Genomic DNA, 25168 nt, shown 5'->3' with positions numbered 1-25168 from the left:
AGTCAGGCAGGCGTGATGTCATGCTCATGACCAAGGGGCTGCATTTGAAGCATTTGCCATTAAATTAAAAGTTGTTCCAGTACTTCCTTTTGTACTTTAATGAGTTCTAATGCTGATATTTTTTGGTGAATGCTTGTGTTTAACTTTTGCAAAAACGTCTGGCTGTGTTTCAAAATAACTCAAGTAATTTCTACAATTGAACATAGAATTAAGGTGTGAAAATCTTTCAACTTCATTCCTTTCACAATCTGTCAGGAGGTTTTGAGTTAGCACACTTGCCTCAGAATACCAAAGTTCTGGGTTCAAGTCCCTCTTCGGAACTTGAGAATTACTAAGTTAAACGGAATGAAGCACCTGGCACTGACCTAGGCAGTGGAAACTGCAACTACCAACTCAGTGCTATCCACCCTGCAAAGTCCTCCTAACTAGCCTGTGCTAAAATTGGGTGAGTTGTCTCAAAGCTGAGTCAAGCACTATTCTTGGCTATGTCCCTTCCCACTGACAGGACCACCTGCAAGTTCCGCGACATGCAACTCACTATCCAGGTTTGGAACTGTGTCATCATTCATTCAATGCCACTGGTCATTGTCATGGAACTTCCTTCCTAACAGTGCTGTGGGTTTCCTCACACCATGTGGATTACTGTTCATTAAAGTAGCTCACTACTACCTTCTCAACAGCAATTTGGGATTGCTAATAAATGCTGTCATCATCCCATGAATGAATAAAAAACAAAATCACGGTTGATGCTCCAGTATAGTGCTGAGTGAGGGTTGCACTATACTATATCCAAAGTACCGGCTTTTGGAGGAGGTATTAAACCAAGGGCCCAGCTGCCCAAATGGATGTAGACAATCCCACAGCATTCTTTCAAGGAGAGCAGGTTATTGTGAGTAAATCACCACAAGCTACCTTTAATTAAGCTACTTATTAAGAAATCTCACATTCAAATACTGAAACAGTGATTTAAACTTTATTTTATGTAGCAATCAACATATGATCCCTAAGAAAGCAAGTTAAGCCTCACAACCCAACTTGACTATTACCCGACTTAAAGATTGCATCTGACCAGGATTCCACAAACAGCTGTCTGTCTCTGAAAGTGTCCAGGGTTTAATTCTTATGCAATGTTTTGGAGCGATTACTTAAACAGAACTGCTGTGACATCTGTTTGATACACCGGATGATTTGTTGCCACACGGACAATTTGCCCTGCAGAAGAATTTAAGGTTTTAATTGCAGGAAAAGCTGCATTTTAAACAGGCAGCTAACATAAAGTCATAGAGTTATACAGCACGGAAACAGACTCTTTTGTCCAACTCGTACATGCTGACCAGAGTTTCTAAACTGATCCTAATCTAAGCTAACCCTGAATGTAACAAGGAACAGTGGAGCTACTGCTGATAAAAAAAAGCCAGCTACAGACTTGAGGTCTCTGGAGAGAATAATCAGTGTTGGGGATGAAAGAATCAATTGAATCATCAATAAGGTGAACCATCTCCAATGTCCTGGCTCACATTTATTTCTTGACTAAGATCACACAATACAAATCTATTATCACATTGGTGATTGTAGGAGTTTACTGTGTATAAATTTGCCTGCTACTTTTCTATAATCTGAGCCTGTGCTATGTATATATACTAATTTCATTGATGAACTCCTTGCTGGTCGAATCTATCTGGCAAGGAATGAATGATGCCGAAGTCTCAAATATTCCTGCACTGAATGGGACCATTTTGACCACAGGGTATCTTTTTTCTTTCTTCTTTCAAAGGATGTGGATGTTGCCAGCAAGGCCTGCATTAGTTGTCCACCCTATGCCCTTTAAAAGAATGAATTTTTCTGTCACTTCAACAGGCAGTTAAGAGACAACTGCATTGTTGTGGACCTGAAGTCACATATAGGCCAGACCATGTAAGAATAGCAAATTTCCCTTTCCTAAATGACACGGATAATGTTTGAAAACTATTACTGAGACCAGTTTTCAATCCAGCAATAATGCCACTTTGTCACTATTTGTCCATAACTGCATAGGATATGTGGGTGAGACAATCACTGTTGTAAACGACAAATGCCAACAAACTCTATACCTCTCCCTCATTACCATTTGAAACTGACCATATTCATATTGGTCCCTAGACTGTTCACGACTTTGGCATCACTTTAAATCCTGAAATAAGCTATACAGCTCATTCATCACCAAAGTACTTCTGCCATCTCCAGCTCTGCCTTCGTTTATCTGTGACATCCTCACTGTTTATGACACTTGAATGATTTTCTTAGACATTTCCTTCTGTTAATCAACCTGATGCAGTGTATTACTACCTCTTTCAAATATGCTTTAAGTAAGGCCAGAACGCTATGACCTAATTCCTCAATGGAAGGGTTGATTCTGGAGTTGAGAGGGTTGCCTTATGAGGAGAGACTGAGTAGACTGGGACTATATTCATTGGAATTTAGAAGAATGATGGGGGGATTTTACAGAAACATATAAAATTATGAAAGGAATAGATAAGATAGAGGCAGGCAGGTTGTTTCCACTGGCAGGTGAAACTAGAATAAGGGACATAGCCGCAAAATAAGGGGTACCAGATTTAGAACTGAATTGAGGAGGAACTTCTTCACCTGAAGGGCTGTGAATCTGTGGAATTCCCTGCCCAGTGAAGCAGTTGAGGCTACCTAGTTGAATGTTTTTAAGGCAAAAAAAGACATTTTTGAACAGTAAAATAATTAAGGGTTATGATGAGTGGGTTAGTAAGTGGAACTGAGGCTGTGAAAAGATCAAATGGTGGAGCAGGCTCAAGTGGTAGATGGCCGACTCCTGCTCCTATTTCTTATGTTCTTATGTAAAACTTAAAATATATTTAGTCTGCAAACAAGTATAGTTAAAAGGTAGGTCCCACATTTCTTGCAAATGTTTGCATCCTTGCTCATCCCATATAAATCAGGACTGATACCCAATGTCAGGTGTATCTCGGATCTACTCATTTAACAGGAATGATTGTTGTCTGCCCTCAGTTCATACTGACAGACCGTGCAAACCACTTTTTGGCCAATATTCCTGCAAATTAAGGGGTCATAATGCTGTGGGAAGGAAGTCTATAATCAAAAAAACCCTTTCAGAGTTCTGAAAGAAACAAGCTTGATGGTATTTTTTTTTCTCAATGTTTTCTTTTTACAAATATTCTCGCAATCGCAAATGACTTTACACTGAAGTCGCCACAGCAGCTGTTTTTTGTGGATTACTGATACACAATCTGTTGCCAGGTCACACACCCTGTTTATTCACTGACATGACTAAGTCACTGCCAAGTGTTACTGATGCCTCACTAACCTAACACGTCTGTTCAAAATATCTGTGAGTGCCTGTATGTGTATCATGTTTTAATTAAGGACTGAAATAGCCAGCTCTGGGAATGTCATACTGCTAACCTAGTCTGATCTTGGTCAGATCACGGAAATGCTTTGAGACAAGTTACATCCTGTAGTGATGGTTTGGAGAAAGCATTTTTAAAAATGACTTTAAAACTCCTGGGAGCAGCTACAACGATTTGTTCTTCTTAGTAGCTCAGGCTTTTTTCCACAGTCTCTGCTCCAACTGATAAAATAAATGAAGAAAATTCTGGAAATACTCACAGGTCAGGCAGCATCCTTGAAGAGAGAAACAAAATTCTCATTTCAGTTCTGTAACCTTGCATCAGAACTTAGAAATATTGGAAGTATATGAAGCAACAACTTATGTCCTGTTACTAGGAATGCTTGGCTACGGCATTGATTGCTCTGGCAGAACAAGTGTAGTAAATAACTGAGATCCGAATTTAGCATCAAATCCAAATCTTGCTCCAGCAAGAGTGCTAGAGGTTTGTCCATTTAAAACCTTTTAATTTTAAAGTCAAAGTAGCAGGAGAAATTGTTGGGGTTAAGACAGACATACCCTTTTATCTTTATCCTGATGTAAGATAGGACTTCAATGTAATGCACATGAATGATGATGCCACTAGAGCCGAGCCATTGAAGGTTAGGATGGTATCATGGTTCATGCAATCCAACAAATATTGGTTCATCACAACTCCTGCTTTTCTTTTACATGAATTTTCTGAATTAGCACGTTATTGGCCCTCAGCTTTTAAATTCGGCTGAAGTCTGCATTTCTTTCACTTCCATACTAAAATGTTTTAGATTCCAAGACAATGTTAGGCCTTGTGGAATTTGTCATGAAACTGCAACTTATCTTTCGCATTTATACAGCAGAAGCCATAATTATGTTATGCATTCCTTCCCTCTTATTGGGAAAGGGGTACTCGTCAAACCAAGCTTGAACCATGCTCTTTTTGCCAGCAACAGGGAATAATAAGAGTGAACTAAATCCAATTTCATTTATGCAATTCCCTTTACAGGAATTGAATCACTTTTTAAGAATTATTTGTTCACAGGATGTGGGCATTGCCAGCTAGGCAAAAATTTATTGCCCATTTTTAATTTCCCTTGACAAGATGGTTCAGATCAACCAATGATGTGAAAACACAGCAGAGTTCCCAGAACTATCATTCTTCACCACACCATCAGTACTGTGGGTTGCTGTAAGAAACTGAGACATTTTGACGAATGGCCTGTTTACTTAAGAAGGAATTTTTGGAACCCCAGAGAATCTTTTCTGCAATACAGACTGGTGTTGTGAATTGGGACCCTGTGAAATTCCCTACATAACAGACTCCAAAGAATTTGCCCCAAAAAATGAAGATGCTGATGGGCAATTCTGCCAAGATGGGAACCTTCCAAAAAAATCTATTAAAATTAGAGAATTTGGAAGGTTGAACTGCAGTTAAGCAACTCAGGAGAAGTTGGATTATTAAATACATAGTCTAATCCCTGTGTGAAACTACTAAACTGAGCCTTTAACCTGCCTCACTCATACCCAACAAATTGGGTGAAGCAAGTGGGCAAAAAGTTGGCAAATGGATTATGAAGTGGGAAATGTGAAGTTGTTCATTTTGGAAGGAGGAACAATAGAACAGAATATTGTTTGAGTAGAGGAAAGCTGGAGAAAGCTGCAACACAATTACTAGACAAGTCGTCCAGAGAATCAGGCTAATGCCCTGAGAATCTGTGTTCAAATCCCACCGTGGTAGAATTTAAATGAAATTTATAAATTAATCTGGAGTTGAAATCTTAGTCTCAGAGACGGAGCCATGAAACTATGTTTGTTTGTATAAAAACTCAATTCACTAATGCCTATTAAGAATGAAAATTCTTAGCCTGGTCTGACTGGCCTACATGTGACTTCAGATCCACAACAATGTGGTTAACTGTTAACTGCCTCTGAAATGGCTCAGCATTTGTGGCAATTAGGGATGAGCAACAAATATCGGCCTTGGCAGAAGAGTTAAATAGCTACTTTGGATCTGTCTTCACTGGGGAAGACACAAGCAATCTCCCAAGTGTAATAGTGGCTGAAGGACCTAAGGTAATAGATGAACTGAAGGGAATTTATATAAGGCAGGAAATGATGTTAGATAGACTGTTAGGTCTGAAGGCTGATACGTCCCCGGGACCTGATGGTCTGCATCCCAGGGTACTTAAGGAGGTGGCTCTAGAAATCGTGGACACATTGGTAATCGTTTTCCAATATTCTATAGATTCAGGATAGGTTCCTGCAGATTGGAGCGTGGCTAATGTCCCACCTTTCAAGAAAGTTAAAAATCACACAACACCAGGTTATAGTCCAACAGGTTTAATTGGACGCACTAGCTTTCAGAGCGCCACTCCTTTATCAGGAGGTTGTTTCGGAGCGGCACTCCGAAAGCTAGTGCTTCCCATTAAACCTGTTGGTCTATAACCTGGTGTTGTGTGATTTTTAACTTTGTACACCCCAGTCCAACACCGGCATCTCCAAATCATTTTCAAGAAAGGAGGGAGAGAGAAAACAAGAATTATAGACCAATTAGCCTGACATCATTGGTGGGAAAGATGATGGAGTCAATTACAAAAGATGAAATTACAACTTATTTGGATAGCAGTAACAGGATAAGTCAGAGCCAGCATGGACTTACAAAGGGGAAATCATGCTTGACTAATCTTCTGGAATTTTTTGAGGACATAATTGTGAAGATGAACAAGGGTAAGCCAGTGGACGTAGTGTACCTGAACTTTCAGAAAGCCTTTAATAAAGTCCCACATAGGAGATTAGTGAGCAAAATTAGGGAATATGGTATTGGGGGAAAATACTGAGTTGGACTGAAAATTGGCTGGCTGACAGGAAGCAAAGAGTAGTGATAAATGGGTCCTTTTCAGAATGGCAGTGGGGTACGACAATGTTTGGTGCTGGAACCTCAGCTGTTTACAATAAACAGTAATGATATAGATGAAGGTATTAAAAGTACTATTAGCAAATTTGCTGTTGACACAAAGCTGGGTGGCAGGGTGAAATGTGAGGATGATGTTGTGAGAATACAGGGTGACCTGGACAGGCTAGGTGAGTGGGCGGATGCATGGCAGATGCAGTTTAATGTGGATAAATGTGTGGTTATCCACTTTGGTGGCAAGAACAGGAAGGCAGATTACTGTCTAAATGTAGTCAGGTTGGGTAAAGAGGAAGTACAATGAGATCAAGGTGTTCTCATAGATCAGTCAATGAAAGCAAGCATGCAGGTACAGCAGGCAGTGAAGAAAGCTAATGACATGCTGCCCTTCATAACAAGAGGGATTGAGTATAGAAGCAAAGAGGTTCTTCTGCAGCTGTACAGGGCCCTGGTGAGACCACACCTGGAGTATTGTGTGCAGTTTTGGTCTCCAGATTTGAGGAAAGACATTCTGGCTATTGAGGGAGTGCAGCGTGGGTCCACGAGGTCAATTCCTGGAATGGCGAGACTATCATATGTTGAAAGATTGGAACGACTGGGCTTGTATACAAGGATGAGAGGGTATCTGATTGAGACGTATAAGGTTATTAAAGGATTGGACACTCTGGAGGCAGGAAGCATGTTTCCGCTGATGGGAGTCCCGAACCAGAAGACACAATTTAAAAATAAGGAGTAGGCCATTTAGAACAGAGTTGAGGAGAAATTTCTTCACCCAGAGAGTGATGGATATATGGAATGCTCTGCCTCAGAAGGCAGTGGAGGCCAAGTGTCTGGATACTTTCAAGAAAGAGATGGATAGAGCTCTTAAAGATAGTGGAATCAAGGATTATGGGGAAAAGACAGGAACAGGATACTGATTGTGGATGATCAGCCATGATCATAATGAATGGTGGTGCTGGCTCGAAGGGCCGAATGGCCTACTCCTACACCTATTGTCTATTGTCAAAGATGCCTACATCCCACAGAGAATCAATGCTACAGCTGGGGAACCAGCTAAATTACATAATAAAATTGTGTAAGCTAAGAGCACCGTAACAGTTTGAGAAATTGTGAAATGTTGTTAACCCATTGCAGAAAGATTTCAGCACAGCAGAAGACCTAACTGAAGAGCAATAAAATGACTTGTGGGTCAGGGGGATAAAAGTTGTCTGCTTATTGGCATAGCCAATGGATGAACCAGACGCTTTTAGTTTCCTCTTTCCCAATAGGTGAAAAATGTCTGTCTGCCAAAGGACAAGAAATATCTTGTTTTCTGAAGTTTCTACTGGTCAATTCAGTGGCTTCTTTTTCTTTATTGCCACGGAGTGCAGTGGAGGCCGAGATAATGGGTGTCTTCAAGGCAGAGATTAATAAATTCTTGATATCTCAAGGAATTAAGGGCTATGGGGAGAGTGCGAGTATGTGGAATTGAAACGCCCATCAGCCATGATTAAATGGTGGAATGGACTTGATGGGCTGAATGGCCTTGCTTCCACTCCTATGTCTTATGGTCTTTATTCTTTAATGAGATTAGGTATTGCTGATGAGACCAGTATTTATTGTCCTGTTCTGAATACAGTGGTTTCCTCGGCTATTTCAAATAGCAGTTAAAAATCAACCTCATTGCTGGGTGTCTGGAGTCACATGTGGGCCAAGAGCGTAAGGATAGCAGGTTTACTTCCTTACAGGACATTAATAAACCAGATTTGTTTTTACACTGATGATAGTTTCATGATCACCTTTTCAATTCCAGATTTGATTGACTGAATGTAAAATTGAAACACATACCTGAGAGAATCAATCTGGGCCTCTGTACTACTACTCATCCTCTTTGCTATGATCCCGAAGGATTGGACAAGTCAGATCCCATCATGAAATCTGGCTTGATAGATCATATTTTAATTTTAATGTAATGTGGTGCTCTCTTACTGAGACATAAATACACAAGGTTGCAGACTTGGTTTAAACAATAAAACAGAAGTTTATTACATAAAAAAAGGAAAGATAAAAGAAGGCAACTAAAGCTAGACCCAATCTAGGAACAGAGAGCATAGTCTCAGAATAAAGGAGTGTTAATTTAAGACTGAGATGAGGAGGAATTTCTTTTCTTGGAAATTTGAGAGTCTTTGGAACTCTTTGCCACAGAGAGCTATGGAGGCAGAATCCTTGTGTATATTTAAGGCTAAGACAAACAGATGCTTGATTGGTAGGGGAATCAAGGGTTATGGGAGAAAGGGCAGTAAAGTAAATGTATTGAAAGTTGGATCAGCTGTGATACTGTTGAATGGCCAGCAGGCTCGAAGGGCAAAATAGCTATTCCTGTTCCTATTTCTTACATTTTATCTAAATATAACACAGTTTGAAAGATTTCAACAAACACGTCACAACAAAATCAATTTACAGTTGCTCAAAAGCTACAGAAATTTCTCATTCCTCATTCATTTAAGGTCTTAGACTCTCTCAGTTTTGAGAAACCAATGCGAATTTCTAATTAAACTCTCCTGATCTGGAATTTTCACAACTATACTCTTTTTTTACTAAGGTAACCTTTAGTTTTAACTGCTGTGAACAATCTCCTTTTCTAGGAATAACTGTACTTGCATCTGGTTTCAGTCATATCTCCTTTGAACTACCCAACTTTACAATATCTGGACTTTTCTAAGCTAAAATCAATTTTTGATTATTCCAAATGCAATATATCTTCCAATGTTTTCTCTGTCCTGTCATAAACCTCCACAATATAAACAAGCTTCCAATAATACACCCGGGGGCCATGTAATCATCTCTTCTCTGACTCATACTGGTTTAAAATTACAGTTCCAGAAAAACTGACCTAGTTAATTTCTAAACCCTTCATAAATTTAGCCAACACCCACATGCCACTAGTTTAAAATATAAACTCTAATAAAAATAATATTTATACAGGTCAATCCCGAAATTCGAAAAGCTCCAAAATCCAAAGGTTTTTTTGTGAAGTATTTTTCTCATTAACAAAGTTGCTTGACATGCAAACAGTTAACCCAAGTCAACACCCATTTGATGCATGTCACTCAGACGCAGTGTGGGGGGAGCGTGGCCCAGCACTGGCAGGCCTCAATTCTGCCTCAAAGCCTGTTTTACTTCGTGGGCGTGTTCCTCCAGTAAGACTTTTTAAAATTTCACCTCACTTATTCTGAAATTCAAAAAATTCTGAATTCTGAAAACTGAGCATTTCGGATAAAGGATTATGCACCTGTATGTACATACCACACAACTTGCATCACTCTTGTAACTAATAAAATTAAGATAACCCCTATTTTGACAGAAAATTTTACAACAATTTACTTTTGGAGAGAAAAATGTATTCATGAATGTTACATGTAATTGCTTACATATTTCATGTTACACAAAGGATCTTGTGTCATTTGAATGTTTATCAGGCATGCTGACAGAAGGCTGAAGAAACACATATGATTGTCTGCCAGAGCATAGAATCCATTTATCTTTCAAACACAGTGAGGGTTTTTATTATCACCAGCCCAAGATCAAGTGATTATTGTTTATAAACATAAGTTGGGCAATAACTCAGTACTCCCTGATGTACTTATAGGCATGATCAGAGGCAAGATCTGACAGAATATCAAATATACATCTCAAATTTGTGGTAAAAGTATCGATGTCATACTACAGAGGAATATCTAGAAAAGTTGAAATTTAAAACCAGTGTCTCTCATCGTTTGATTTCATTGTGTGTCTGCAGACTACAGTGCCCAAGGGCCACTAACAGTGGAATCATGCTCCAAACAGTCCTTTTCCCTGCAAATTCTTTACACTTGTGTTAAGCCATTTGAAAGCCTAGATTTGGATCAAACTTGTGTTCCATTGTTCTAAGCCAATTAAAAATGTGTTACTCTTAAAGAGAAAATGCATACTTAAAGTGGCATTTCATCAAACACCTGAAAAATACAATGGGTCAGAAATTGTTGAGAAGACATGCTGTAAGAATAACACATTAACATGGCCTTTGTGAGCAAACAGTCATTTCCAGTGCACCACAAATACACCATGAGTTCTGCTTCTCTCCAGATTTGACAATTTTACTGCTGCATGTTATCCCTCCCAAACCCAATGTAAGTTTGTTCTCGTCATGACGTTCCCTGTGTCCCACCTACAATATGGTGCTAAGGATTAATGAAAAATGGGTTAGTGGGTCATCTCACACTTTATTAACTTATGGTGAGATTACCTTTTAAAACCAGGCCCACTCTTCTCTATCTTTTAAAACCTATTATCTGGGAATTTTTCTGTGCCTGCAAATATTATACGCACACAAGGTTCATTTGAAGAACATTCACAAGCCAAGCTGTCTACTGCCAAAGGCAAATCAATACATCAGCCTCTGATCTACACTCAATAATTGAAGCATGATTACTGCCTGATTGTCCTTGTATGTCACCCAAAAGAACTTTGTTTAAACTTTGTGTCTTTCAAAATGAGGAGTTGCTCCATTTTCCAGGACAAGCAATCAACATTCTAACAGGCACAAAATTCATTATTATAGTTTTTCTTTTAACAGGAGAAGAAAATAGTGATGATGAGATTGTTAGGGATCCAGTTTGGTTTTGACACTGAAATAAGACTGAATTATAATAATCAGGTGCAGTTATTTAAAGCAGAATTCATTAATTATAAGATAATGAATATACAATTAAGTTAGGTCCTTTATAATGACAGTTTAGGAACTACTTCAACTCATCACTACAAGGTTCATCATAAATTTATCATTTCCAAAGAAGCTTTATTTTCAGAAGGGCTCATGCCCGAAACGTCGATTTTCTTGCTCCTTGGATGCTGCCTGACCTGCTGCACTTTTCCAGCAACACATTTTAAGCTTTTTTTTCCGCAAAGTGAACTGTTTCAGTGCGAAGGAATGAAGTGTTTGATTTATCATTCATTGCCAATATCAGATCATTTCAGGTCAGGTAAAGCATAGCCAGGTGTAAATAAAGCTCCTGTACACTTCTGCAATTGTTGTCAATCTTGAGAGGACACCTGGGATGAGTTCAGCACATGATGAGAAGATGAAAACTTTGTGAAAACACCTTCTGCCACTGCACGTATTATCGCGCTGAGTAAGATTTTCAATTTAGTGACAGGTTGAGGACAGTTTATACTTGTGCCCATTGGAAGCTGAACTGAGATTTGACAAGCTCTTGTGACATTTATAGCAACAGGTTTTCATCTTCTCATCATGTACTGAATCTTTCCCAGGTGCAAGAGCTTAAAAACTGATTCTCATCCAATGACCTATTTTTAGGGTTTGATGTAGTTCAATCCTTTTGAAATAGATGTTTTCTTATGATTTTCTGTTAGCTGCTTTGCAGCTAGAGAAAGATCACTGCACCTTTTTGGAGTTCCCCACACGCAACTAATAAAGGTTCTTTTCTTACTGTGGTATGTACAGTACTAACCACAATTTACATTCTCACAGAACATTTCAGAATCCATAAACAATGATGCTGAGTATCAGAGAGCTAGCAACATACAGAGGAATACTTATGTCAGGTTATTTTCCACAAGCATTGCCAACAAATACACCAGATTCTTCTTGATCTCACTGAAAGGCAAACTAGTGGCACATCATGTTTCTTTAACAAATGAAAATATACCTAGATTTCACAGTAAGAATAATGGGGAGGCTACGAGGTTTCACAATTAATAAAGAGTAAATCAGACAGCAACTTTCCATGTCCATACAGGTGCAATTAAACAGAACCCAGTTTATCCAAGAACATTGTGACACTGATATCTCACTGAGAGTTAACCAATTCATTAATCAAATACAAGAAGTTGCAGTAGCTACCTGGTAGCCATCCACCAGATAACATTAAGGCATGTCCTTTCAAGTGATAGTAATGGCATAATACATCTTAATCACTATTAATCTCTGGCACTCTAAATTAACTTCTATAAATGTTGAGTTTGGAATCTTCTTTTTTTTAGTTACTTTAGTTTGTAATATACATAAATGAACTAGAAGAGGGCACTGTTGGTATGATCAGCAAGTTTGCAGATGACACAAAGATTGGTGGAGTAGCAGAAAGCATAAGGGACTGTCAAAGAATCCAGGAGGATATAGATAGACTGGAGAGTTGGGCGGAAAAGTGGCAGATGGCTCTCAATCCAGACAAATGCGAGGTGATGCACTTAAGCAAGTCTAATTCTAGAGCGAATTATACAATGAATGGAAGAGCCTTGGGAAAAGTTGATGGGCAGAGGGATCTGGGAGTGCAGGTCAATTGTACCCTGAAGGTTGCTGCACAGGTGGATAGAGTGGTCAAGAAGGCATATAGCATGCTTGCCTTCATTGGATGGGTTATTGAGTATAAGAGCTGGCAAGTCATGTTAAAATTGTACAAGACATTGGTTCGGCCACATTTAGAATATTGTGTGCAGTTCTGATCGTCACATTACCAAAAGGATATGGATGCTTTGGACAGGGTGCAGAGAAGGTTTACGAGGATGTTGCCTGGTATGGAAGGTGCTAACTATGAAAAGAGGTTGAATAGGTTAGGTTTATTTTCACTAGAAAAAAGGAGATTGAGGGGGAACCTGATTGAGGTTTACAAAATCATGAAGGGTATAGACAGGGTGGATAGATACCAGCTTTTTCCCAGGGCGAAGGATTCAATAACAAGAGATCATGCTTTCAAGATGAGAGATGGAATGTTTAAGGGGGATACACATGGCAAGTACTTCACACAGAGGGTGGTGGGCGTTTGGAACACGTTGCCAGCAGAGGTGGTAGAGGCAGGCACGGTAGATTCATTTAAGATGTGTCTGGAGAGATGCATGAGTAGGTGGGGAGCAGAGGGATACAGATGGTTAGGGATTGACCGAAAAGTTCAGACAGTAGATTTGGATTGGCTCAGGCTTGGAGGGCCAAAGGGCCTGTTCCTGGTCTGTAAATTTTCTTTGTTCTTTGCACTTTTTCTTGCTACCTCCCGGATGATTTCCATTGTTTTCTCTCCTCCTTACTTTCTTTGCACGTTTTGATATGAAGTATTCTAACTTGTAAATAGTTAAATATTTAACTGTTCTAACAATCTGCCTCTAAAGCATATAAGACAATACTTTTCACTGCATCTCAGTACACTTGACAGTAATAAATTAAATCAAATCAATGTACAGTCTGATTTAGGTACTGTGGGCTAAATTTAATTTCTCCATTGAAGGTAGGTTCAGAGGTTGGGCAGCTGTGTAATTAGATGGGAGGGAGTATGTACAGATCAGCTACCCTTCCACTTCCCTCCTGGGATCAGGACTGGGACTGGAAGCCTTATAAGCAGTATTCCCGTCTGGACACCAGTTGAGGCTATGAAAAGGCCAAGATGTGCTTCGTCATTCCTGTTATTGAACCAGTGGCTCGCGTGGAACTTGCCATCTGGGGCTGTCACCCAGCAAGCACTGTTATTTTTGCTCACAGTCTTGTGTGGGTGAGGGTTCCTCACTGAGACCTGGTGTCCCCAGGAAGCCATTTTTCAGCCTTGCTGTCAACACCACTCCCTGCTACACACTCAGCATGCAAACCCCTTCCTACAAACCCCACTTACCAGTGACCCAGAAAATGTAGGATCTCTTTCCTTGTTTAAAGAGATTCAAAATATATAGAGCTTAACACTTTAATTTTTTACATACTGTTCATTTTCTGTCTTTTCCTTCTATTTTTGAATCCAATCTTTCTTCCCCTCACTTTATATCTCTGTATGTCAGATTTGACAGTGAATGGACTAAGCCCATTTCACACTCCTTGATAGTCATTTCCAGTATATTTTGCAAACCTTTCAAATCGTATTTGCTAAAAGGATACATCAATTGTCCCATTGTTTGATGAAGTGCAAAACATCTTGCAACTCTCTTCCAAGTCAAAATTCACAAATTCAACGGGCTAATCGCTTAAAGCTAACTCCACTAGGCAGGACTAGTTATGGCTCTCACCAGAAACCCAATGCAATTGCTCTGCTTTGTACTTGACCCTGGAAAAGACTCAAGGGGACAGTGGAAAAGCTTCAGAGGTGCTCTGAGGACATTCCTGAAGAGTTTACACATACTGCGAAGTCATAGACTTGTGACCAGCTAAAATGGAAATGGGATGGTACTGAATATATCAGGAGCTGTCATTGGGAACATTCAGAGAAAACTTAAGGTGTTGGAGAGAGAGAGAGCATGCAAACCTCTAAATGATTCATCCACCTGATTTGAAGCACTGCCTGCCCTGAATGTGGCAGAGTCTGCAGATAGCACACAGGACTAATCCGGGCATCCTCAATCCTGAGGGACTGCTTGAGAAAAACTTCGTTTCTCAAACAACTTTGCTGGCAAAAGTATTTGAAACCTCAGGGTGCATGAATAAGTCTAAAAGGGCATGTCTCAAGTGGCCCTGTCCAATAAGATCAGGCCCATTATTATGAGCATCAACAAGAGGATGGTTTGAAACCTAAATATGCACAAGCAATTCAAACCAACAGGACATGCTGCAGAGCTTCTACACCAGCAAAATCCAGCCCTGTATTTTTATAGGGGGCATAAATAACAAAATACAGAGCAAAACAGCTCTTTGGGTGGCATTAGTAGACCTTAAAATTAAAGTTGAAATCAAACTGTTTTGTTCTAAACACAGCTGCTGAACCTGTATTTACTTCACTGCAATAACTTAGCTACACAGCGCGTAGATACTGTTACTGGTGTAAATAGTTGAATTGAGTTGTATTTTGATTTCACAGAACATTGTAAATTGTGGATTTTCCTGTGTTACTGGAAAGGTTTCTGCCTTTGCTAGTTACTGAATTGAACAAAAGGCAGCAGATCGTTTGATGTGGTTCTTTACATTTGAAGTGGCCTTGCAAACAAAATGTAAAACTGTTTTGGAATGGCTTCAGGTAAAGCAACCCGAACCAATAATACTTTTAATTATATCGTGTGCAGCTACAGAAAGTACAAATAACACTGATTAAAGGTACATGTGTAGCTTTGTCTTCTGCATAGCTATTTAATATATTGCACGGAGCATAGCAAACCCAGAACAATTTTCTTCTTTTTATTAAATTGTCTGTCACAGTACTGTTGTGATCAGTCTGAATCCATGGCCCCAATCCTCAGGGGGAGCTAGTGAGTATTAGAATGAGGCTAAAGTTGGCCAAAGAACCTGACTAGACTGGGACAAAGAGGCCCTGCCCTTAATGACACAGTATATCACATGATCACCTCCTACCTGGCAACCAGCCACATGTGTCCCAGCTGATTAGCGGGAAGAACTGTAAGGGCAGAGTGAGCACATAGTGCTGGTGAAGATTGTTGTCAGTGCCAGGGAGAGAGCGTCCGCTGCATGTCACAATTGAATGAGGACTGGGGGAGGCTGATAGAGTAGGCATGCAAGCAGCAGTGGTGGGGTGGTGGAGGGGGGCGCAGTGATTTATGGCTTTGATATCCTTCTTAAGAAAATCCTGATATGCTGAAAGAGGCACAGACCTTGGGAGGTAAGAAGCTGCTGCTTTGGATCAACTGCTAAGCAACCCACAGGTGATGTAACCAACTCCCTCATTTACTATTTACCTTAATTTGTGGCATCAATTACGTTATGATCCCAACTAATATCTTACTGGACAGGCTAGACCATAGAATAAAATCTAGCTTAAAAGATTTTGTTTTAAAGAATTATGTACCTGAGCCCCTAGGTCTCTCTGTTCTACAGCACTACCCCAGACCCTACCAATAATTGTATAAGCCCTATCCTTGCTTGTGTTACCAAAATGCAATATCTCACATTTATCCAAACTAAACTCCATCTGCCACTCCTCAGTTCATTGGCCCAATTTGTCAAGATCTTTTTGTAATCTTAGATAACCATCTTCGCTGTCTATTGTGCCACCAATTTTGGTGTCATCTGCAAACTTACTAACCATGCCTCCTACATTCTCATCCAAATCGTTTATATAAATGACAAACAAAAGGGGACTCAGCACCAATCCCTGTGGAACACCACTAGTCACAAGCTTCCAGTCCAAAAAAAACCCTCAGTCTCCATCCTCTGTCTCCTATTGTAAATCCTATTTTGTATCCAATTGGCAAGCTCACCCTGAATCCTATGTGATCTAATTTTACTAATTAATCGGCCATGCGGAAACTTTTCAAAGGCTTTACTAAAGTCCAAGTAAACAACATCTGCTGCCCTACCCTCATCAATCTTTTTGGTTACTTTATTTAAAAATTCAATCAAGTTTGTGAGATATGATTTTCCTCAGAAAAAAGCTATGCTGATTATCCCTAATGTCTCCTTGCCTCTCCAAATGCATGTAAATCCTATCTTTCAGAATTGCCTCCAGCAACCTACCCACCAACATCAGACTCACAAGTTTATAGTTTCCAGGCATGTCCTTACAGCTTTTCTTAAATAATAGTAAAACAATATTAGCCACCCTCCATTCCTTCGGCACTTCACCCATGGTTATAGATGATACAAATATTCTGCTAGGGGTCCTGCAATTTCCTCTCTAAATTCCTACAGTGTCCTGGGATACAGTTGGGATATCTGGGATATCAGCTGCCAGATATTTATCTACCTTTATATTTTCTAAAACTTAAGGTATCTAATGACTCCTCTGAGCACTTGACAAGATTTAAATCTCAGGATTGTCTTAACTAAAACCAATCCTTGACTATCCGAAACTAAAACAAGCTAATGTCCTCTACCTGTTGTAAACCAACACAGTAAAAGCAGCTTTCTGTAAACACATCAAAGAATCCTCGTTCTCTGGCACATTGTGATTTGGTTACCATTCTAAAGCTGTTTGGCCCAATTGTTTTTCACCCCTTCAGAAAAGCAACCAATGGCATATGCCACTGTTTTAAAATACAAACTCTAAATATTATATTAGACATCTTTCACCACACCTCCCCCAAAGAAGAATGAAAATGTATCCTTAAGAGACATTTTCATTTCTCATGACAAAGAAATCTTTATAATTCTATCTCTTTGATGCGTTACCAGTAGTAACATATTGACAGTAAGTCTACAATGAGTTTCATGGCAGCTGTATTTTACATAGGTCCATTTGGATCTCAGCATTCAGCTTCCTTCATTTATACTTTTGATAAAAACATCAGTTACAGCATTACCTTTTCCAGGTACATGAAAGATTTTTAAATTGTAAGGCTGGAGGATTAAATTCCCTTGAAACATCTGTAAGTTCTTGTCCCAAAATTTCTCTCAAAGAAAAATCAAAGAATTATGGTCCGCATAAATAATAGTCTCTTCACCGTTGTTGCTTCTCTGATTTTTGATACCACTCATCTAAAGATGCTTTTAGGTTTACTGGCATATTACTTCTAAATTCTTCCATGTTCACAACAAAGAACAAAGAAAATTTACAGCTTAGGAACAGGCCCTTCAGCCCTCAAAGCCTGAGGCAATCCAAATCCAATGTCTAAACCTATCGCCCAATCCCTAAGCATCTGTATCCTTCTGCTCCCCACCTACTCATGCATCTGTCTAGACGCATCTTAAATGAATCTAGTGTGTCTGCCTCTTACTACCTCGACTGGCAATGCATTCCAGACACCCACCAAACTCTATATAAAGTACTTGCCACGTGTATCCCCCTTAAGCTTTTCACCTCTCACCTTGAAAGCATGACCTGTTGTTATTGAATCCTTCATCCCGGGAAAAAGCTTATTTCTATCTCTATCATCAACCTCCTTTATGTTCGCAAGTTTGCTATCGGAGGTTGCAAGCAGGTTGTGCCCAAGAATTTTCTGGGTTCCCAGTGATCGGAGGCTGCGAGCGGGTCCTGTCTGAGAATGTTCCAGGTTCTCAGTGATCAGAGGCTGCGAGCGGATCCTGTCTGAGAATGTTCCAGGGTCTCGGTGATCAGAGGCTGCAAGCGGGCCTTGCCTGAGAATGTTCCGGTTTCCCAGCGATCGGAGGCTGCGAGCAGGTCCTGCCTGAGAATGTTCCGGGTTCTCGGCGATCTTAGGCTGCGATTGGGTCCTGCCCAAGAATGTTCCAGGTTCCCAGCAATTGAAGGTGAGCGGGTCCTGCCTGAGAATGTTCCGGGTTCCCGGCAATTGAAGGCGAGCGGGTCCTGCCTTAGCATGTTCTGGGTTCCCGGCGATCGGAGGCTGTGAGCAGGTCCTGCCTGAGAATGTTCCGGGTTCCCGGCAATTGAAGGTGAGCGGGTCCTGCCTGAGAATGTTCCGGGTTCCCGGTGATCAGAGGCTGTGCGCGGGCCTTGCCTGAGAATGTTCTGGGTTCTCGGCGATCGGAGGCAGTGAGTGAGTCCTGCCTGAGAATATTCCAGAGACAGCAAGAGGAGAGTGGAGGTGGCAGTTTCAACGACAGGAGCAGCGGTGATGACATCGTGGCTTCATTGGGTCTGGAGTGTGGCCTTTTTTGTTCAGAGCCGAGCCCAACACTGGAAGAGTGAGCCGTGAGGGAGGTTCCCCAGGGTCTGCAGTGGTGACGTTAAGAACAGGCAGTGGAGGTCTTCCTGAGAGCAAGCTAAGCGGATAAGATTGGGGCTCCATTATGGCTAACACTCAAGAAAGACTGTTGAACTTTTAACTATACTTCTTTATTTTTCTAGTTTATATTAAGAAGGACTTTAATATTAGCTATTACCCTATTTCTTTATTTTTCTACTTATACTATGACGGTCTTTAATGCTTAACTTCTTCACTTTGTTTCTCTCTTTTACTACTTAGTACCTGAGTTGTTTTGTACCCAGGTACCTCTGTACATGAAATGGTACTGTGTGAGGTGACATTGTACACATTTCACTCCTGTACTTCTGTACTTGAGAATATGTGACAATAAAATCTAAATCTACATCAAAAATATTCTTTAATTTTAATATTTGAAAACCACACACCCAAGCATCAATTCTTTTTCATTGCAAATTCTACAAATACCTCATTCTTGTGCTTCTAAACTTTAATTGATAAACTTCAGGGAGAAGTTCAAGTATTGCTTTTTAAACAGTTTTATAACCTAAAGCTTTTTCCCCTCATGAACTTGCATACATAGTCACAAAGTTGTGCCTGTAACATTAAGGTCCAAATGTGTTTTGACCACTTTGTCCGCACATCTATCTTTTCGAATTAGCTTTTCCCTTTCTCCTCTCCTTTCTTTTTCTTCTAATTCAAGTCTTCTTTTATATTTCTCTCTTTTTCTTTGAGCTCACATTTTGCAGTTAGCAGTCATTCGCTCTAAGTCAAGTTTTTTCATTTCTAACTGTATTTCAGCTAATTCTGTTTGGAGTATCTAAATATCAGGAAACCTTTTTCTATGTCCAAACATTGTATAATCACTTCTCCTTACATGACCATATGTTTTTATTTTAGCCTTCAATGTATCTGCTAACTCCATCGGTTTAGCCTGTTGTACATCGAGGATGAAAAAGAGAGTGAAAGGAGACTGCTGGTCTCTAAGATCAACAGCAGCTGCTACTGTTCATTAGAAACTGCATCATCACATCCCTGATGTATGGAAAACAGGAAGACCATCTACATTCAATATTTGTTGACATCAAACACTGGAACAATTCACAGGTTCACATCATTGTTAAAGTGCAGAAGGAGGCCATTCAGCCCAACTATTGTGACTCTCAAAATGAGCATCTCTCTTCATGCCACACTCCTGCCTTCTCTCCATAAATCTACACATTGTTTCTTTTCAAATAACTACCTAATTCCCCTATAGTCCCTCAATTGAACTTGCATCTGCTATACTCTCTGGCAGTGTGTTCTAGACTCGCTGAGTGAAATGTTTTTTGTCTTTTAATGACAGTACTTCAAATCTGTGCCCCTGGTTCTTGATCCTTTCATGAGTGGAAACATTTTCTCCCTACTTACGCCATCCAAACCTCTCATGAGTTTGAATACTTCAAACAGATTTTTTTTTGCATGTAACATAGTACAGTACAGGCCCTTTGACCCACGATGTCATGCCAAGCATTTATATTAATCTAAGATCTACCTAACCTACACATCCCTCAATTTACTGCTGTCCATGTGCTTGTCTAGCAGTCACTTAAATGTCCCTAATGTCTTTGATTCTACCACCACCGCTGGCAGTGCATTCCATGCACCCACCATTCTCTGTGTAAAGAACCCAACTCTGTCATCTTCCTCCAGTCAGTTTAAAATTATGACCCCTCACAACAGCCATTTCTGCCCTTGGGAAAAGTCTCTGGCTATTTACTCCACCTATGTCTCTCATTACTTTGTACACCTCTATCAAGTCACCTCCCTTCCTTCTTCTCTCCAGAGTGAAAAGCCCTAGCTCACTCAACCTTTCTTCATAAGACAAGCCCTCCAATCCAGGCAGCATCCTGGTAAATCTCCTCTGCACCCTGTCAAAAGCATCTACATCCTTCCTATACTGAGGCGACCAGAAGTGGACACAAATGTTCCAAGTGTGGTTTAACCAAGGTTTTATAGAGCTGCAGCAAAACCTCACGGCTCTTAAACTTAGTCCCCCGTTAATGAAAGCCAAAACACCATACACCTCCTTAACAACCCTATCATCTTGGGTAGCAACTTTGAGGGATCTATGTATATGGACTCCAAATCTTCTTTCTCTAGCTTCTTCAATCAAGTTTCATATCTGAAATTCCTCATTCCTGAACTCATTGTCATAAACCTCTCCTGCATTCTGTCCAATGAAGGTGTTGCCCATGATAGCTGTCATTTACATATTGCTAACTTGAATCGTGACGAACCAACAATAAATGACAATTAAGCATTTAACAGAAGCAAAATACTAAATAGACATGGAAAATGCTGGAGAAACTCAGCAAGTCTGGTTGTATCAATGGAGAGAAAACAGGCTTAACGTTTTAAGTATGTTATGACACTTCTTCAGATGTTTGTGCTTCAGAACTTCATCCATCCACCACAGCACACCTCCTCTTTACATGAGAGCAGTACCATTATGAACTGCCATCCTCTGATCAGTCAGCAGCTATCTGAGTTGGGTCTTCATGTGCTTAGAGACAGGTACTGATTAAACTCCATTAAATAATCAATTGGACACTGCCCCCTCCCCTTGCTTAAATCTGTCCCACAACACTACAAGGCTGCTTGACTTCCTGGGTAAATCCTGTTTGGGCAGAATTAGACAATAGACAATAGGTGCAGGAGTAGGCCATTCTGCCCTTCAAGCCTGCACCACCATTCAATATGATCATGGCTGATCATCCTTAATTAGTATCCTCTTCCTGCCTTATCTCCATAACCCTTGATTCCACTATCCTTAAGAGCTCTATCCAACTCTTTCTTAAATGAATCCAGAGACTGGGCCTCCACTGCCCTCTGGGGCAGAGCATTCCACACAGCCACCACTCTCTGGGTGAAGAAGTTTCTCCTCATCTCTGTCCTAAATGGTCTACCCTATATTTTTAAGCTGTGTCCTCTGGTTCGGCACTCACCCATCAGCGGAAACATGTTTCCTGCCTCCAGAGTGTCCAATCCCTTAATAATCAGGTCCCCTCTCAGTCTTCTAAACTCAAGGGTATACAAGCCCAGTCGCTCCAGTCTTTCAGTGTAAGGTAATCCCGCCATTCCAGGAATTGACCTCGTGAACCTACGCTGCACTCCCTCAATAGCCAGAATGTCTTTCCTCAAATTTGGAGACCAGAACTGCACACAGTGCTCCAGGTGTGGTCTCACCAGGGCCCTGTACAGCTGCAGAAGAATCTCTTTGCTTCTAATTGTGGCTCAGTGGTTAGCACTGCTGTCTCACAGACCTGGGTTCAATTCCACCCTTGGACAACTGTCTATGTGGAGTTTGCACAATCTCCTCGTGTCTGCAGAGTTTCCTCCGGGTGCTGCGGTTTCTTCACACAGTCCAAAGATGTGCAGGTTAGGTGGATTGGCTGTGCTAGATTGCCCATAGTGTTCAGAGATGTATAGGGCAGGTAATTTAGCCATGGGAAATGTAGGGTTACAGGGATAGGGTAGGGAGGGTAATTCTTCAGCGGGTCCATTTGGACTCGATGGACCAAATGGTCTGTGTCCACACAGTAGGGATTCTATTCCTCTCGCTTCAGTTCTGAAGGTGAATCATACTAGACTTGAAACATTAGCTTCATTTCTCTCGCTGCACAGTCGCTGCCAAACCTGCTGAGTTTCTCTAGCATTCTCTGCATTTGCTTTCCTCTTTATGAAATATTTAAGAGATATGATAGGAAAGTCATATGAAGACTTTAAAAAGATAAATTTTTAAAAGGCTGCCCTGTAACCTGCTTTGAAAATGTGGCTTTGCACTGGTTGCTATTATACTGGAACCAGAATTGATTTACATTTTGATCATCGAGACACTTAAACACAATTTGTCAGAAAGAATCCTGCAATCTGATCAGGTCTTTTACTGCCTATGGCCATTGGGACTGAGTGGTGATAAGGAATCATCTCATGTCAACATTTCAGTCCCTTTTTCGGTGAAGTCAGCCTTTTCATTGCTGGAGTACAGCTGAAGGATGAGCTCTGGACTGTCAGAGAGAGGAAAATATAATTGGACAATTCCTTGCAGTTGTCTGTTGCTTCTCAGGGGCATCAGTCACATTGATGAGATTTAGCCTCTTTGCATCGTAACGAAGAAGTCAAGAGACTTCATTGTGTAGGCTCTCAGTAGGCTTGAAAATTTGCAACCCCCATTGCTCTTCACTGAGCAAATTGGATGTTTGGATTAGGATCAGGCTCTATGCTCAATAATGTAAAACCCTGCCAATCAAAGTGACCAAGCGGCAACCAGTTCTGTTGTTTGTAAAACGTAATGCATTTAACTTTCAATACAGAAAAATGTGCTTTGTCATTGGTGTTATTTTGAGCCCTTCTAAAAAAACTTCATTTTTAAACTCTCCCACATTTATTTACAATACATTCAAGGTCATACAAACTCACAAAAGCAATTACTCATCCTTGACATTTTAAAAGTTGTTGATTACGACAAAGCTCCAGAACTTGAATTTTCCGCTGTGCCTCCCCCCACCCCTCTTCTGGTAGGTTTAAAAAGGGAAGGGGAGGATGTGACTTCAACAGGCAACCTGCCAGCTCCCCACATCTAACAGCCCCTGCATCACCCTCCCCCACCCCCCCATTGCCAATTGTACCTGAGGTAGGGTACTCAGTGGGATAATAGCGGCCTTAAAGTGAAGGCCTTCCTGAGTGAAGGAGTAGACAGCGCAGAGGGCATGCAGCATTAGTGGTATCACAGTGGGATGGGTGACAGTGAGTGGGAAAGATGTTATATGCATTAGTGAGGATGGTATAGACAGGAGAGCGCGAGAGAATCCCGAGAAAAGGGGCCCTCAAAGATCAGCAAGGCAGCCTCTCTGTGGAGCCGCAGGAGATGGGAGAGATACTAAATGAGTATTTGGCATCAGTATTTACTGTGGAGAAGGACTTGGAAGATATAGACTGTAGGGAAATAGATGGTGACATCTTGAAAAATGTCCAGATTACAGAGGAGGAAGTGCTGGATGCCTTGAAACACATAAAGGTGGATAAATCCCCAGGACCACTCTCTCAGGCAATGCAAATCCTAACAATTCTCTGAGTAAAGACGTTTCTCCTTATCTCATCCTTAAGATGTGAGCATAAGAGGTATAGTTAGTAAGAACTCCTCCAGTTTTCACAATGACAGAACTCTCTGAGAATTGTCCCCAAAAACTGCCCTCACTTGGATCGATCTAAATCCCAGTCTGAGGCAGGAGTACATTTTGACTACTACAGAATAGTTGAAGAACTCAAAAAGATGGTGCTTATTTTATGTCCAATTCTTGACTGATCCTATAATTTAAAGTTATCACTTAAGTCTAATTTGCTCACTCTTTTTCATAGAGTGTTTAATTGATGTCCAACATGATTCAGCCCTGATTCATTAGTGTCTATGCAGTTTGGGCCACAAGGGCTACACACACTGATACGACCCCAGGGTGGGATGTGATCTGCTCATGGCTTTATCACAGTTTGCTTTAATAATAGATTTTTTCAATAAATGTTACTGTAATTAGTAAAAATTAACACAGTAAAATCAGCCTTTAACTGATGTTGAAAGAGACTTGGGCCTTCCATGATCTCATGGAATGGCAGGGCAGGTTTGATGGATGAATGGCCTACTCCTGTTCCTGTATTCCTAATTATTTATTCCTTAATTACAGTATAACTGCGTTGCTTCTATTTTAACATTTGTCTTGTTTGTCAGTGTCCTGAAATTGTTAGTGTGGCAGCGGAAATTGTTTTATTGTCTTTGTTAGATTTACAAAATACCTACGTTTATAAAGCACCACTTTAACTGAACATATTAAACAATCTAAATCAAAAGCTAAAAATCTGAAGTCCAATTCTGCTTACATTGGTGATCGACAAGAATGACAGCCTCTTTAACCATCTCCTTGTTTTAAAAATTCACCTCCGAAGGTGTCGCCATCCAAGATTGCTTTCCCCTCCCCAAGGCCTCAAAGACCTCAGTACAACCTGGAACAGGACAATCCATCAAGCACCTATCGTCACCGCCTGAGAGCAGTATGAACAGTGTCCACCTCTCTCAGTAATCCTCACAATACATTGGGAACTGCCAGCCTCTGATTAGTCAGCAACATTACCTCCAACATTTAATCATCAATTGATCCATTAAATTAACAATGGGTAACCACCCCTTCCCTGTTTCACTCAGTCCCATAACACTACAAAGCTGCTCGATTTCCTGGGTCAACCCTATTCCTTCCAATGCTGACATCAAAGGAGCTCATGGTCTTAGTACCGTTACAACTTGCCACGCTTGCTTTGAAATT

General features: G+C 40.6%; 1 protein-coding gene across 2 annotated transcripts in view; it reads left to right on the top strand.

Annotated features, from left to right (window-relative positions):
• The window catches only part of cstpp1 (centriolar satellite-associated tubulin polyglutamylase complex regulator 1), a 327290-nt gene that overhangs the window by 214192 nt on the left and 87930 nt on the right, over nt 1-25168 (top strand). The window lies entirely within an intron of this gene.

Source organism: Chiloscyllium punctatum, chromosome 22 (assembly GCF_047496795.1).
Source record: "Chiloscyllium punctatum isolate Juve2018m chromosome 22, sChiPun1.3, whole genome shotgun sequence".
Classification (NCBI taxonomy): domain Eukaryota; kingdom Metazoa; phylum Chordata; class Chondrichthyes; order Orectolobiformes; family Hemiscylliidae; genus Chiloscyllium; species Chiloscyllium punctatum.
The sequence above is the reverse complement of the archived record's forward strand: the minus strand, read 5'-3'. Positions and strand labels throughout refer to the sequence as shown.